This window comes from Vipera berus (assembly GCF_964194415.1).
Source record: "Vipera berus genome assembly, chromosome: Z".
NCBI classification, from domain to species: domain Eukaryota; kingdom Metazoa; phylum Chordata; class Lepidosauria; order Squamata; family Viperidae; genus Vipera; species Vipera berus.
The window spans coordinates 120,726,622-120,742,310 of NC_138205.1; the positions used below are offsets into that span (position 1 = coordinate 120,726,622).

At 36.2% G+C, this 15,689-nt stretch overlaps 1 protein-coding gene across 1 annotated transcript in view; it reads left to right on the forward strand.

Annotated features, from left to right (window-relative positions):
* The window catches only part of VIPR2 (vasoactive intestinal peptide receptor 2), a gene marked incomplete at both ends in the record, with an annotated part of 84,161 nt that overhangs the window by 12,911 nt on the left and 55,561 nt on the right, over positions 1-15,689 (forward strand). The window lies entirely within an intron of this gene.

Below are 15,689 nucleotides of genomic sequence, written 5' to 3' on the forward strand. Positions count from 1 at the left end.
TATACAACCTTTCCTTCTCCTAATGTATTATACAACTTAAAATACCATACATTACCTTCCAGGCTTAAAACTTTCCATCCAAATAACAAAGCATAACCTACAGAATATCAATAAACACTACTACAAATCTTCCCAATTAAATTTTCATAATCATCTTAAAACTAAAGCAACACAAAATATTATATAATTATTTTATAAGGGTGAAAAATGAATCCCCAAATACTTAATCCTTCTAGCATCCTTATTACATTATTATCTCTTGCAATTATGCAACTAAATCCTCAGGTTTGCTTCATTCTTCCAGAAGCAGCACACCTCTTCCAATTTCTGGCCTTCTCCCGTGGTGATGAAATTTGACCCACTCCTGTAGCTTTCACATCTGTCTGCGTTAACCCTTCATATTCTTAGGGCATAGGCACTTACGGGGAAAAAAAGAAAGGAAAGGAAAGCATGAAAGTTACCTCTCCTGTTATTTTGTGCTCCCCTTAAAAAAGCTGTAATGTTTTAACAAATGCTGAGATATAGTTGTTCACATTTATACAAAGTTAATGGCATTTTCTAATGACCAATGAGAGTTGCTTCACATTGCATATTCAAACCACCTTTTAAAAATGATCCATGGTTACTGTACTTTAGGAGATGAAACTGTGATGAAAGGAAGTAGCTGTTTCCATTCCTTTTCTGTCTTTACTTTTAAAAGAAATTTTGTTGTCCCTTTAAGTCAAATGGAATAGAAGATTATCAAAAAGCAAATAGAAGAAGTACAATATTTTCCACAAGTAGGTGCCTAAGTCAAGACCATCTGCTCATAGTGTAAATAAATGATGTTTTTATTCTTCTGGTAGGGAGACAATAAATATACCGGTGAGCTTATAAATGAAAAATAAGTGTATCTTTGCCAGGAGTGCAAGGAAAATATATCAGTAGCCTAATGCTACTTTATAGGCAAGGATAACTCTGTTAGTGTTATGCAAAGCTAAAATTCAAAGACAATTGGGTTGAATTGTCCTTTCAGATTGCATTTCTAAATGTGTTAGGTTGAACCAGTTGACATTCCTGATGAAAACACATTTTTATCATATTTAATCTTTAAACTGAACTGAGTCTCTACACAGTTTGAATTGCAATTCCGAATTCAACAAATAAGTCAAGAGATCTACTGGTAAATCAAATTTTCTAACCTCAGTTCTTGATCATGGCTAATCTGCATGCTCCTAATTTCTGTTTCAAAAGGATTACCTAGAATTTCATACTAATAGGACATGTGAACTAGTAACCAATCCAAATCTGGAAGATCCTTTCAATGACAAAGCTTAAAAACATTTTTGTCATAAATTCTAAAGGAATTTATAAGATAAGATACTCCCTACATTTTATCTTCAAAGGCTATTTTCTGAACCAGGAAATCACCTGCATTAATGAGCAGACTACTCTGATTGAATATCTTTGACCTTCCATATTGAGTAGCCAATCAACATTGCTGCTCCCAGATTAATTAGCCAATTATAATTATACCTTATTTCTTGTGTTTTATTCCAGAGAAAACAATGCTATAAATATTTTGCTAGACATCTAAGTGGAATGAAATAAGGAAACTTTTACTTATATATCACCTATCACATATATTTTAATCAAGGCAGCTTAAAAAAAATCTATAATTGGCTGGGTACACAGATAATGCTAAACCATAAAACATGATTTACTAATTATATTGGCTGGTTTGCCGATGAACTAAGCCAAAATGTCTGTTTGTTTTGAGTTAAGTAAAGTGTAATTAATTTGGCTTTGATTGCATTCATTATAGTTTATCTTAAATCAAGAGATAGGAAGGAATTGAACTATGCATAGCAAGAAGAGGAACACTACAGTACATATATTGTGATTCTGCAGATGATATAGTGGTGTCTCATTCATATGTTTCATTTTAGTGGCAATAATAGTACGTGTGTAATCTTTCTTCTTTTAATAGCCTAAACTGCAAAATATTTTTTTCAACAAAAAACTATTTTTAATTCTTTGTCTTCTTGGTAGAGTGAATTTCAGTAAGAATGATTAAATTACTGTTCGTTACTGTTTTTCCAGACCTATTTTCTCTCCCCACCCCCGCCTGGTGCCTTTGAGTCAGCATTGACTCTTGGTGACCCCTGGTTCCTATAGTTTTCTTAGCAAGGATTTTTCCGTTACATCTTTCCTAAGGTTTAAAGAAAGTGACTGTCTCAAGATCACACAGCTGGCTTTATGCCTAAGGCAGAACTCGAACTCAGAGTTTCCCGGTTTCTAGGCTAATGCCTTAACCACTACATGAAACTGGGTCTTCTGCTGTATCTCCTCTGTCATTTCTGCATCTTACTGTATGCTTGGAATATTTGCTTTCTAATCTCCTTTTTTAATTCTGTTACATTCATTAGGAGTCTAATAATAGGTTTCTTAAACTTTTGTTCTTTGAAGAGATAAGCCTCTATTGACCAAAGAAATTACATGAAAATGCTTAATATGGAGCAAAAAATCTGTCTTTAGGTAAATTGCAATCCAATCTGAACTCGAGGAAATAACAAGAAGAACGGAAAGTTGCAACTGAGAACCAAATTTGTTTTTAGATAGCTGAGAAGCTCTTAGTTCTTTTTTTAAACTGCATTGTGAGCTTTTCCAGAGAATGATACAAAAGCTAGGGAAATAATATTGTAATCTACTGTACCTCTGTGATCTATATATAGAGCATACAAATATTGCTTTAGTTCATCCATGTATGAATCACATTTCTGTGGGGACCATTGACTTAAATGCAGGTGCAAACACATTATTTTTCTGAATTGATGTTGTTCAGAAAGGAACCAATTAAAAAAGACACCCTTTATTGATTACTAGCTTTTCCAAAATCGGAATATGGTCAACTTACTTGTAGTTAAAACTCCCCCCCCCCTTTTTTTTTAAAGTGGAGATAGCAAGCTGAAATAGTGTACGATAGTTTCCATCTGTTTGGGAGCAGCCTTTGCCTGTCACTCTAACCTATTTCACAATATAAGAATAGAATTGGGATAAAATAGTTTGAATATTGATGTACTCATAATTTAGTCTTCTCTTCATGAATCAGCTACTTAATCTACAGAGCTGCTTGGTTAGCTCCTCTTATTTATCTGATTAAGTTTATATTCTTCCTTTTTGCATTTGTAAGCATTTAGGTGGCTAATGGTTATCTGTCTATCTTAGATAATCTATATCTATCTATCTATCGATCGATCGATCTATCTATCTAATGTATATATCTCTCTATCGATCGATAGATCGATCGATAGATAGATGATAGATAATTATTGCGGCAAATGTATCCAACATACCTTCCTTCACCTATTTTCCCCATAAAGGCAACAACCTTATGCAGTGAGTTGGCTGAAAGAAAGTGATTGACTCAAGGTCATCCAGCTGGCTTTCATAGCTCAGAGAGGACTTCTTTCTAGCCTGGAGCCTTAACTACTAGACACCCCTCCCCCCTCTCATTAAAATGAAACAACTTTGTAATATAAAACATGACATTTAAGATCAATAAAATCCAAATGGCTCTAACAGTTAAAAGCGAAAATATGTTTTTGCTGCTTTCCTGGGAGAAAGGAGGCCGAACACTAGAGATATGGGGTGAAAAGGTTGCTGGGGTACACACTCAACACTTATCAACAACTTCTTTAACAAAGTGCTTCTTTCCCTGGGATTGTGCTGCAGCTGTAGAGAGGGCCTACAGAAGTGTCCTTGTATAGTCTGAAGGACTTTTATTCCTTAAGAACAAAAGTCCTGCATAGCCTGTCAAACACTTCTTCCCAAAGAGCACGTTTTTGCAGTATTGAAAGTCCTACAGAAAAGAAAGTCCTAGCCCGCATTCCAGACAGTTAAGCTTTGGGTGGAAAAGACATCTTCAAAAGTTGTTACTGCTGATTTAATAACTAGGCAAGTTCTTAGCAAGAGAGATGTTTTAAACAGTAGCACTTTAAATGTTGATAAACAATTAGCAGCCAGTCCAGAGCTTTCAATGCAGACATTTGTATTTAATATCTTGTATCACTTACACAACTTGTCTGCTGTATTTTGCATTAGTTGCAATTTCTGGAATTTAAAGCACCTTGCAATAATTGAGACAGGTTATATCCGAGGCATGTGTAATTGTTGCTAGGTCTGACTAATAAAGAAAGGATATCGGGTTTATTACTGTAGTTGCGCAAATGAACTTGTTTCCACAATCTCCATCTGTGAATCTAGTGCCAACTCTGGGTCACAGAGCATATAAAAACAGCAAAGTTGTTAGGGGAATGCAGTAGGTGGGAAGTTCAGAGAACAAAAGACAATGTATGAATTTGGGTATCAATGTGATGAAAGCAAGGAGGATGTGTAACCATAAAAAGTTGTTGTAAAGTAACTTTAGTTATATTTCCTTTTTTCATACTTCATGCTTTTTTTAAAAAAAAAAGAAGCCTTCTGGGTATATGTGTATTCTTTAATTCCTCAACTTCCCTGTCTCCTTGGTCTGGTTCCCAATACTAAAGTACAATTAATATTAGGATTACAATAACTGTACTTTCAAATTTTACATGGTCACCAGATGGCATTAGGTTTTTTCAGAATGTTCTGCAACTTTGTTGCCATCTAGTGGTCATCCCTAAAAAGCAGAGACATCACCCTGTCAACAAAAGTGCGTATAGTCAAGGCTATGGTCTTCCCAGTTGCAATGTATGGCAGTGAAAGTTGGACCATAAGAAAGGCCGAGCGCCAAAAAATTGAAGCCTTTGAACTATGGTGCTGGAGAAGACTCCTGCGAGTCCCTTGGACTGCAAGGCGATCAAACCGGTCAGTCCTAGAGGAGATCAACCCTGACTGCTCTTTAGAAGGCCAGATCCTGAAGCTGAAACTCAAATACTTTGGCCACCTAATGAGAAGGAAGGACTCACTGGAGAAGAGCCTAATGCTGGGAAAGGTTGAGGGCAAGAGAAGAAGGGGACGACAGAGAATGAGGTGGCTGGATGGAGTCCCTGAAGCAGTAGGCGTGAGCCTAAATGGACTCCAGAAGATGGTAGAGGACAGGAAGGCCTGGAGAAACGTTGTCCATGGAGTCGCGATGGGTCAGACACGACTTCGCAGCTAACAACAAGTGGTCATCCAGACAGTGCAACCCAGATATGGTGACCTTATGACAACTGCTCCTTTAAACCTCAATGCTTTCCCAGTGTTTATACATGAAGATGAACAGGGACAGCTTTCTTCTGAATTAACTCATAAAACAACAACCCATCATTACATCTGTTTGCCCCAGAATTCTTTTCATACCTGAGAAAAATTCCTAAAATTTTTATTTGTGACGGTTGCAGTATCATGGGATCACTTTTTGCAAGAAAAAAATCAGATTCAGTTAATAACCCTGTTATTAACTTAACAACTGTAGTGATTTACTTAGCAACTGTGGCAAGGAAGGTCATAAAATGGGGCAAAATTCATTTAACAACGGTCCCACTTAGCAACCAAAATTTGGGCTCAGTTATGGTTGTAATTCAAGGACTACCTGTACTTAAACTCTTTTCAATCGACACAGCAGTTTTTTGTGTTGGAGACTAATGGGAGCTCCAAAATATTTAAAGAACATCACAAGTCTGTATATGTTTACTAATAATCCTTTTCTTTGGATTAATTAAATAGAGATATATGGTCATTAGTAGCCTTAAAAGCAATTTGAGGCTGCATAAGAAGAGATGGTGCAGTTGTTTGTCGGATCACCTAAGTGGCAATATTATAGGGACCATTCAGATACAGGTAGAAGTCAACTCGCAACCATTCATTCAAAGTTACAGCAGTACTGAAAAAAGTGACTTGAAGATTGGTTTTCACATTTATGACTGTTTCGGCATCCCCAAGGTCATGTGATCAAAATTCAAATGCTTGGCAACTGGCATTTATTTACAACAGTTGCAGTATCCTTGGATTGTGTAATCGCCATTTGCAATTGTGCATCTGGTTTTCAACAAGCAAAGTCAGTGGGGGAAACCACTTAACCACTGTATGGTTCACTTAACATCTGTAGTGATTTGCTTAACAACCATGGCAAGAAGATTGTAAAATGGGGAACAGTTCACTTAACAATTGTCTTGCTGAGCAGTCAGGCTCCATTGTGTTCTAAGTCAAGGACTACCTGTATATTAGTGTCTCCTGGGAACAAATTTGTACAATGCTAGTTTTTACCGGAATTCAAGAAATAATATGAATTGTCCACCTGTTTTGCTAGGGGTCATGGCAGTGATCAAGTGCCCAGGCAACTGATTCTTTTAGATCTGGAGACAATGAACTTTCCAATAAATAAAAGGTTTTTAGACTTTATCACTAGCTCAAGCAAACATTTAAAAGCATAACATAAAAGATATATATTCTAAGCAAGATAATACCCAAACCTTTTACAAACTGCCAGGAGCTTCTTGACAACTGAGTTACCTTGAAGGTGGCCAATTTTTCCACAGTACCCAGAGCTATGCTCCATGCAGGAGCTTCTCACTAATAACCCCACAGGTTTTATCAAAATCTGACACCAGAACTTCATGATCCTGTTATAGTCAGGAGCTTGCAAGACCTAACATTGACTGAGTGACACATGACTTCAGGACAGGAATTGAAAGTCCTGAGACCTTCACAATGGCAAAAGTTTTGAAGTTATGAGCATAATTTTGGATGTTAACAGAGAGTATCAAGGATAATTTAAGAGAAAGGTGCTTTTCTTAATCAGAAAGGATCGTAAGGTTTTTAAAGAATGCACTGTATATATTTTTCTTAGATTGGTGAAATTGTGTAGTATTGTTCTGAAAAAGTATTATAAGTTATAGATTTCTTAATAACAGTATCAAGGATAAGAGGCAAGGATTGTAAAAGATGGATCAATAAATGTCTCAAAAAGACATTTCTAGACATAGAAATTTTCAATATTTCATTTCTGAATGCATTTCTAACACAAAACAGATTTTTCATTGGGAAGAAATATTGAAGATGTGCTTGCCGAGGACTCATTTTAAAAAAAGTTATTTTAAACTTGGTGAAAAATTTGAAGTCACTAATTTATGCCTGTTTATTGCATTTCTGTAAACAGCAAATGCTTATGTGGCTCTTACTTTTAGAAAATCCAGGCTTGAATTTTAATAACATTTCCATAGAGAAAGGTATTCCAGAGTTTAAAAATGTCATTAAGGTGCAAAATATATGGCTTCATTTGCAGGTTGCTTAAATGCTCCTCTAGGTTTCATGAACATTTATATTTGTGTATGGAAAACATGATTCTGTCATTTTGTTTTAAGGGAAGATTTTTTTTTCTAGTGGAGAGCTTTAATATGCAGAAATATATAAACAAGTGTATTACTGATCATGAAAGAACAAACTGTGCTCCATTACTTACCAAGATCTTGCATGACTTTTAGCTAAAGCATGCACTCAAAAAAAATCAAGTAGATAATCAAAGTTCCATTGGGATATATTTCTCTTGGGATCTTAAATATACCATATTTATCTTTAAACCATTCTCTGAAGAAAAAGTATCTTTCTCTTTATTGAAACACAAATCTGTTAAAAGATTACAAGGTTAGTTTAGCAGAGTATAATACTATATTCACATCACCAAATCCATAAAGCATTTTCTGTATTATGGCATAACTGCTTATTAAGTCTACCTGAATTAAGTACACATATGAGGTATTCATTTTGTGTAGCTGAAATAGATTCTCAATCAGTTACCTTTTATTTTTCTCCCATCCTCATTTATTTTCTTCTCATTTCATGTTTCAGAGATCATTATGACCTGATAAAATAATTTTCTTTCCCAAATCATTGGGTCAAATATTGTAATCAAAGTGTATGTATGTAAGTAGAGATGTAGAGTTTAATACATGGAGTATTTTACAGTATTTCCTTGTACAACATCTTTGCCACTTTCTGGGAATCTGCACACAGACCTTATCTTTTGTAATCTTTCTTAACTTTGATCTAACTGATGCTTCTTTTAAACACTATATCATTAGATATTACAGTAAGAAAAAAAAAGTAGTATCAATTTTTTATTCCATTATTTGCATCCCACCTTTATTATTTTTACAAACAACTCAAGGGAGTGAAGATATCCAACACATCTTCCTCCTATTTTCTCTACAACAACAACCTTGAGAGGTGGGTTGGATTGAGAAAGAAAGAGAAAGATAGAAATGTAGGTTTGAATTTTTGCATGCCTAAAATCAATTGGGACTCCACTGTTTGTGGCCTGAATCCTCTCTGGCATGACAGGGTAGACAGAGCAAGGCATTAAATAGGAATTTTGCTAGGCATTGTGAAAATGAAACTCCAACCCTTTGATTTCCAGGCTACCTTGTAGCAACAGTAAGGATAAAAACAGCAATATCCTCTTCTATAGTAAATATACATTTCCTACCTCTATTTGTGCATTGTATATATTCCATAGGACCACAGTGGATACTAAATTGGGGAAGGGGGAGGGACACATCTCATTTCTGTTGCAATTCGCTGTAAGTAGGTAAAAAGATGATTTGGAGATTCATAGTTTAGATATGAATTGAGTGAATGGAAGCCTATGAAAAAATGGACATTCCTATCCTCTTTCAAGCCTTGTATAGAAAGGCAGTTGATTTGAGCCACACTAAAATTAGCTAAGTACATGCATAGTACAAGGGGGTTGGATATTTTGAGGAGAAACTGACTTGCTTCAATAGTATTCTACAACCTGCCTTTTACCACAGTATCCCAGTCTATTTTAATGTCTGGAATGGGGGATTTAAAATAATAATGCCAAACATTCCGACAACTCTAATCAGAACTATTACGGTTCTGCAAATAGGAAACTGATCCTGAAGCGGTTGGTCTCATGATTTCTCTAAGGCCAAAAAAACAAAATGAGGCCTGAGATTCAGCCTTCAAGATCTCAGCCGGAATTCACTGGTTCTTATGTTGACATTATGAAACGCATAATATTTACAGTAGTGAAAAGATGCTTGGATCCTTCTATTATACTCACAGAGACCTGGGTGGAGTAGCTTGACTGTGAATAGCACAGGACTGTCCTGTAATTTCTGTTCTTTTCTCTCTTTTTTAAAAAAAACATGTCTTTTTTGACATGAAAACAAAGTTAATCTGCATAAGATAAGGCTGCAGTTTTCTTTCAAGTCAGAATATCTGTAGATTATAGGAAAGAATGATACTTCCTTTTTTCCATATAATAGACACAGTGCATCTCACCAATTCCCAGCTACTGTTATTTCAGTGATGATTATGACAGAGACATTACTCTTACACCCAAAAGTAGGAGGTTCAAATCCTCATCTCAGCAGGGCAAAGAAATACTTTTATCTTTATTAAACACATAATAGGCATGCAGTAGGTACTTTAAAGGTAAAGGTTCCCCCGCACATGCGTGCTAGTTGTTTCTGACTCTAGGGGCCGGTGCTCATCTCCGTTTCAAAGCCGAAGAGCCAGCGCTTGTCCGGGGACATCTCCGTGGTCATGTGGCCGGCATGACTAGACGCCAAAGGCGCACAGAACGCTGTTACCTTCCCACCGGAGTGGTCCCTATTTTTCTACTTGCATTTTTACGTGCTTTCGAACTGCTAGGTTGGCAGAAGCTGGGACGAGTAACAGGCGCGCACTCTGTTACGCGGCACTCGGGATTCGACCCGCCAAACTGCCGACCATCTGATCGACAAGCTCAGCGTCCTAACCCACTGAGCCACCGCATCCCTAGTAGGTACTTAAGTTTTCTAAATGAAGATTAGACATTGCCCCTTATAGAATTTTGCACAAAATGAAACAATGCATTTATTATGTGTGCTTTTAATTATTAGGGGGGGAAAACAACCGCTAGATAAAGAAAAAAGTATTTTTTAAATAATCATAGAATAAGAAGTAATTATGTAACTATGCTTATATTTGCTGCAAAAGAACTGGAAGCTTTCTTTTCTTTTTTTATTCTTTCTTTCTGGATTTTTTTTGTCTTTCCTTGCTTCTTTTATTCTTTGTTGGATGAGTTAGTTTTTATGTTCTTTGTAAAACCTTTAATAAAACCTATATTAAAGATTATGATTGTAGACATTTATGACCCGTTCTGAGAATTATGGGAAAGTCACTTATAATGTATGTAAATATTCCACAAATTCTTCAGGCACTCTGCAAATGCAACAAGGCCAATATTGTGTGTTTAAATATTCTGAAGATGTTTTACTTATTTATATAGGAGTTTGCTTCATATCAACTGAGGAATTTTATTTTAAACTAAAAAAACATTAGTGAATAAAGCAGAAAGTAGTTTTCTCTGAAAAGTTAGGATGGATTAATTTGTATTGCTTTCTGCAACATATGTTTTTCAAGGTCATGTTTATTTCATCCCACTTACACAACAGTGGTCAGTTTTTTAAAAAAAACATTCAAAAACCAATAAACATTTTAATGCAGAAGTTTACTTAATACATATATGTTGGATGCAATTTTATATGCGCTAAATTACATGTATTCAGTATTTCCAGAGTGTCTAGAAAGGAGATTAAGATTTCAAATGTTCCCTAAGGCATTGAAAAATTTGTAAACCAAAAAATAATTGTGTGGTGGTTCACACTTTTATTTGGGCAAATGCAAATTGTCAATTTACATTAAAATATAAAGCAAGCAACTTTATACTAGGAAAAAAAAACAAAGGTCATCAATGGATAGCAAATAGAATTCAGAGTCACTTTTTCCAATGGAGTTATGGCATGCAAGACAGCTTGATATTGTATTTCTATATTTCATTTCTACTAGAAGCTAAAGACATCATAAGCATTCTTATTCCACTCGTTTATTCTTACAAGAACAAGAATAGTGTGGTCTAAGTTATCCTAAGAAATACAGGTAGTCTTCTTTGACTTAAAACCATTCATTTAGTGATCATTTGAAGTTACAACAGCACTGAAAAAGTAACTTATGATTGGTTCTTTCATTTATGACCATTGCAGCATCCCTATGGTCACATGATAAAAATTTGGGTCCTTGGCAACTGATGTGTATTTATGACAGATATATTGTCCTAGAGTCATGTTATCACCACTTGTAACCTTCCCAGCCAGCTTCCAACAAGCAAAGTCAGTGGGAGAAGCCAGATTCGTTTAATGACTGCATGATTCACTTAACAATTGCTGTGATTCACTTAACAACTGTCTTACAACAAAAATTTGGGGCTCAGTTGTAGTCGAAAGTCAAGGATTATCTATATTAACTGCTTGATATAAAGACATTCTTGAATTTGGGAACTTCACAGCTGAATGGAAATTTGAACCTGAATATTTAATTAGAAGTCAGCCTACTGATCCGTGGGCCAAATCCAGTCCTTCAGCTATCCCTGTCCGGCCCATGGCATTGGTGGCAGGAGGTGGGGCAGCGCCAGCACCAGGAGAGATCAGGGGGCTCTGTCAGGGTAGTGGGCGGCTTTAGTGGGGGCTTTTCACAAAAGTCCCAATTTCTCATGTGGTCTCCTTGGAAAAATTAATTGCCCATCCCTGGCTTACTGCCTTCTAGAGCAGGGGTCCCCAATCCCCGGTCTGTGGACCGGTACTGGGCTGTGGCATACTAGCAACCGGTCCGCACAAAAAAGCAAATCCCCATCCACAGGATGCAGGCAGCACACAAAACCATGCCCCCTCTGGTCCATGGAAAAAGCTCTCTTCATGTAACCGGTCCCTGGTGCCCAAAAGGTTGGGGACTTCTGTTCTAAAGAACTGAAGAGTAAAGCAAGTTCTGGTTTCATTTAATTCGTGATGCAGATGTAAAACCAAGCTCTCCATGCATATTACTACTAAGGCTTCTGCTGTACATTTCCTCTATCAAATAAATCATGATTAGATAATGATTAGATAAAATTACATAAAGTTAAATAATGGGACATAGAAGTTCAAACAAGCTTGTGGTTGTTACTTAGGATTTACACAGTCTTCCGAAACCAGCAAATGTGTCCAATTAGCCATAAGCAAAGGATATGGCTGTTCTTGTGCCTCTAGAAGAGCTTGATGTACAGACGTATTTTACATGGGAAACAATAATTTAATCATTTTCTAATATTAGCTCTTAAATGCACTTTTAATGACAGGAGACAAAATTGCTTCTTTTTGCTTGCAAAGCAGTTTAATTGCCCATACTGAATTAGGGCGCAATCTGGAATCTTCCTAGACTGTCAATTCCTGTTCAAGGAACAGGTAGTAGGTCTGACCAGGATTGCCTTTGCACAGCTATGTATTGTATGCCAGTTGTGTCCTTTCCTAAACCACAACAACCACAGTCTATTCATGGTTGCTCCTGCTCTAATCTTCTAAATGGAGTACTGCAATGCACTTTATGTGGGGCTGCCTTGTAGCATCTGGAAGCTACAAATGTACAGAATGTAATGATGGGTACTCCTCGATCAGTTCATGTTACACATCTTGTTTTCCAGCTTCATTCATTGCCAGTTTGCTTCTGGGTGAGTTTGAGGGGCTGGTTATAAGTTATGAAGTCTTTTATGGCATGGATTGGGTTCTTTGAAGGACTTCCTCTGCCTGATTATTCCCCATCCCTATCCCATTAGATCTGGCAGAAGCAGCATAGTCCAGATGCCACCTGTTAAAGAGTGCCATCTGGCCTTTTCTGTCATGGTGCCCATCATTTCATATATTCCCCCAAATGTTAAGCTGGCCCCAATTTTTATAAGGCTTGCAAGATGTGATGTGTGTGTGTGTGTGTGTGTGTGTGTGTCAGGAAATGGTTCCGAGCCCATACATGGGTTGTGCAGATTTGTTATTACTAGAGTTATTTTTACTTGACTTTAAGTCTGTTGTCTTTCATTTTTTTTCTGTTTTTATGCCTTTTTTTCAATATTGTTAACAACTCGGGGTAATGAGTTTGAGATGGTGGCCATAGAAATCAAATGGATAGATACATGCATGATGGTATGTGGTAGGCTAAGATGCCAAAATTCACCTATTCATATTTTGGAGGGTTTTCTCTAGAAGCTGTTGGACATAATGTAGATCTTTTCAGAAAAAAAGTCTTACCATTTAAATATGAGAACTATTTTGCTTTTCCTGTAACTAAGATATAGGAGATGCTAAATTATGCTTTCCCAGTCTGGCTAATAGTTGTGATAAATGATTTTCATAATTATAACTTTTATTCCTTCCTATCTCATCTGTGACTGAAATGTTGTATAATAAAAAATCCAGATATATGACTAACAAAGGTTCTTAGTTAATAGCATTATGTTTCATAGTTCACCATAAATTGCTTTCCATTAAAAGGAATCAGTTAACGTTTAGACAGCAAACATTATAAATCCGTGGAGTTAAAAGATCAAACTAAAACTACACCAGTCAGAGAAATGGATTAAAAGAATGGACTTGTAATCTGTAGATATTGTTGGGGAGATAAACATCTGCTACCAAGCTTTATTTTGGTTGGATTCCTCTTCATTTGCATTGCCAGCCCTTGTAAAGATTGGAAGTATTTTGAAAGCAGCTTGAGACACAGGATTTACAGATGGGTGTCATTAAAAGCAGGCTCTCCAATGATATATAGATAGCTGGTTTGAAAAATTACTTTGAAATTGCATGAGAGTCATTTGTCTAGCAGTAGAGCAGCTGTATAAATATATATTTAACTAATCATTCATTGATATTAAATTCAAATCATTATTAAGAATCCACCTCAAAGAATGGTTAAGTAGTAACTATTTTTATTAATTTGTAATAAATGATGGTTTCTAGCCCATCATTTATCTCTCATAATAGTTTGAAGCAATTCTTTATGTGCTGATTTAACAGGCATTTTTACTTTCTTTAATAAATAATTCTTGGGTTTAAGTAATAAAAGTGGCATCTATTAATCTCACAAGTATTAGCATTTTATACAATTAGGTAAGCCTAATAAAGAATATTAGTGTTATTATGGTAGTTGGAAAATATTAGTAATGCTGACCAACATCTGGAGGCTGGGACTGTGACTGAAGGCTAAAACATATAAAGAATGATTGCTGGAATTCAGAATGTCTAGTTTAATGAAAAGAAGGACTAAGGGTGACATGACAGCAGTGTTCCAATATCTCAGGGGTTGCCACAAAGAAGAGGGAGTCAAGCTATTCTCCAAAGCACCTGAAGGCAAGGCAAGAAGCAATGGATGGGAACTAATCAAAGAGAAGAAACATAGAATTAAGGAGAATTTTTCTGACAGAACAATTAACCAGTGGAACAACCTGCCTCCAGAAGTTGTGAATGCTCCAACACTGGGAGGTTTTAAGAAGAGACTGGACAGCCATTTGTCTGAAATGGTATAAAGTTTCCAACCTGAGCAGGAGGTTGGATTAGAAGATCTCCAAGGTTCCTTCCAACTCTATTGTTGTTGTTGTTGTTATATCTTTTAAACTTCCTTACAACATTATCATGATAAACATTGATTTTTAGCAAATGACAAAGTTAATAACTTTCTTTTGTATCCTTCTCTATTGTAATATAAATCTGACTAGGTTGCAAATAAGATTTATTACCTTGTCTCAGGCACAGTCATTTATCTTTGCTTGCCAACACTGAATATCTACTTTTATTTCATCGTTTGGTCTGTTTTCTCAACCTGGCAATTTCCAGATGTGAAAACTTCAATTCCCATAACTTCTTAGCCATCTTGGTGCCAATGTTAAAAATTCAGAGGATTGAAGTCCATGTTACTTGGAGTCTTGCTTTGATCTAACCTGTTCCTGTTTCTGCTAAGTAGTAAAGAAACAGATTTATATTGCATGATTCAGATTTAGACCAGGACATTTAACATCTATGGGGTCCTTGGTGCTCTCTTGAGTTTGATTATTTGCTTGCAGACATTTCAGTACCCAACTAGGTAAAACCATCAAAGCTAGGATGAGCTGTGTGAAGCATTTTACCCACATATGGTATCAATAAAAGGGAATATTTGTAGCTCAGAACTGAATTGTGGGTCTTTGGTGTTCTCTGAGCTTGACTGTTTCTTGCAGATATTTCTTTAGCCAACTAGGTAATATTATTGGTGCTATTCAACCTCTGGTAGTGTATCATTCTGTACCATTGACCTGAAGTTAGCATTTGATGCAATTCTAAGAAAAATTGGGGAGACAGCTTTGTTTGACTTCCTGTTATTTGGATAGATCATACTGCTCCATGAAAATATTTACATGAATACAGTACCAGTGAAATCCTTGCTAATCTTATTCCCATCACATTAGCAGTTTAATAGAGTAGAACTCTTGACCCATTAATCATAAACTTCTATTTTAATAGTATTATTTAGGCTCTTTCACAAAACACATTTCATGCACCAAAATTGACACACTGACCCATCCCTACATTACTGTTGATGCCATTCTTTCTGTCTCGAGTAGAATTTCAGCAAAGCATCCAAATATAGATAGCCCTTGACTTATAATCAGGAGTTTAATTATCTTTTGAAGTTATGATGTATTTTTTAAGAGCTTCTTACAACCTGTTCTCAAAAGATATAACTGCTTCTGCAGACATATACTCACACCCTGACGCCATCATGTCATTGCATTTTGGACACCAGGCAACTGGCTGTGTTTGTGACCCGTTGCAGCATGCTGTGGTCATGTGACTATGATTTGCACTGTGTTTTTGGCAGTTTCCAGTTTTTACTAATCAAGG